Source organism: Lactuca saligna, chromosome 2 (assembly GCF_052625555.1).
Source record: "Lactuca saligna cultivar CGN05327 chromosome 2, ASM5262555v1, whole genome shotgun sequence".
NCBI classification, from domain to species: Eukaryota; Viridiplantae; Streptophyta; class Magnoliopsida; order Asterales; family Asteraceae; genus Lactuca; species Lactuca saligna.
Genome location: NC_136418.1, coordinates 171,970,158 through 171,971,969, shown reverse-complemented (window position 1 = coordinate 171,971,969; position 1,812 = coordinate 171,970,158). Strand labels below are relative to the sequence as shown.

The 1,812-nt window shown below is 34.9% G+C and overlaps 1 long non-coding RNA gene across 1 annotated transcript; it reads right to left on the bottom strand.

The window, feature by feature from the left end:
• Positions 1–258: 258 nt before the first annotated feature.
• LOC145029345 (uncharacterized) lies at positions 259–1,305 on the bottom strand. Its single transcript, XR_013676485.1, has 2 exons — positions 1,039–1,305; positions 259–549 (listed from the first exon to the last, which is right to left on the bottom strand). It is a non-coding gene; the product is annotated as an uncharacterized LOC145029345 (long non-coding RNA).
• Between the last annotated feature and the right edge of the window lie 507 nt (positions 1,306–1,812).

The following is a 1,812-nucleotide window of genomic DNA, read 5'->3' as shown; positions in this document are numbered from 1 at the left end:
TTGATTTTGCTTCTAACTGACTGTGCAAAATAACTATATTACCCTCAAACAACATTTGTTATAATAATTCATTTATGATTTACCATTTAATTTATAACATTAACTTTTATATATACATTACATCTAGGGTAACATGTTTTATAATAAGCAAAACATTTGTCATATCTAAGTCCTAATTTGAATAGAATGTACCAAAGTAAAACAAATACATTCATAAGAGCAAACAACTTCCAAGTTCCAAGTTACATGAATCAAAAATAAAACTGAATGCAATCTCATAACAAACAAAAAATTAAATGACACAACTGAGTTCTTGCATCTTCACGTTTAACTTGACAAATTATAGATATAGTTTTACCAATTACACATTGTAGAGTTCTATCCTTACAGCAAGATCAAACATTATTATCAAAATCACATGAAGCTCTAGCATACAAACATCAAACTGTTGTAGATGCTACATGTTTCAAATCATTTGGATTTATGTGAAGCTCCTTCAAATTGGTTGTAGGAGCTCCCATCAAAGAAGAATTTTTGTCCTTCTAGAAACTAAGAAATACAAATACCATTTAGAGCAACAAAATCCTTGCACAACAACAGCAAATAATCATGAGCATAACAAAATAATGGACAAGAAAATCATGTAGAGCAAGATCAAGGCAAGAAAATCACATCAACTACTACTCCTAGAGCATCAAGCTATTCATCAGAACTAACAAGACTATATTGTCTAATAGGATCATAATCAGTTTCTCCACATTACTAGTTGGACCCCCTCAAATCCAACTCATAAGAAATCAATGATCTCTGTTCTTGTAGCTGATTCAACATTAGAACATTAGATAATAATAAACCAATAGTAAAAAATCATAAGCATAATTGAAATATTAAGCAACTTGAAGCAGGAAAACGATCCAGAACACTAAAAACATATATGAAACGCCTAAGAGCCGATGACAGTGATCTCTGATTTGGAATTCAAATGGAGAAATTTTTTACTTTATGCAACAACTAGGGCTTTAGGGAGAAGAAAAATACCAATAAATAATTAGGTCTTTGAACAATCGATTTGGAAATCGTTTTGCAGAGATAAAGAGGGGACGAGACAAGAAATTAACAATGAAGGAGAGAGACGGCGGAGGACGAGGCTGGCGACAGCGGTTGCGACGAGGATGGAGGAAGGCGAAGGTGGAGGAGGAGGTCGGTAGTTGAGGAGGAAGCGATGAAGCTTAAGACTTGCATTCGTTCATGACTTTAGCGACGAAGAAGAAGATGCGTTAAGGAGCACGCGTGATTTGGGATAAGGGCAACCAAAGGATTTTTCTCGGTCAGCTGTAATTTTTTTGTGGACCGAATCAGCGATTATTTGTGGACCGAGTTAGACATATGGATTGGGTCAGATACAAGTCAAACAATCTGACTAGATTTGATCGGACCGAGTCAGACAAAAACATTGACCGGACCGGGTAAGCATCAAATCAAACAGGCCTTAAGCATATTGTATACATGGAGATTAGAAACATTGGTTATTGGAACAGCAAGAGAAAAAATACTAGGTGAATTACAATGCATACACAATTGTTAACCATCTTCAATCACACATAACTCAACATATTAAAATAAAAACAGAATTACTTTGATTGTGAGTTGAGTATAGAAAAAGGCCATGATGGCATTATGGACGGAGGAGACTAATCCCATGCCAGCTTCGAGTAATACTGATGCAAGGTAGCAAGCATGTTGGATAAAATTGATTTGATCGAAATTAGTAACCCTCAACGAGGATGTCAATTAAATAGGAATTACATACAT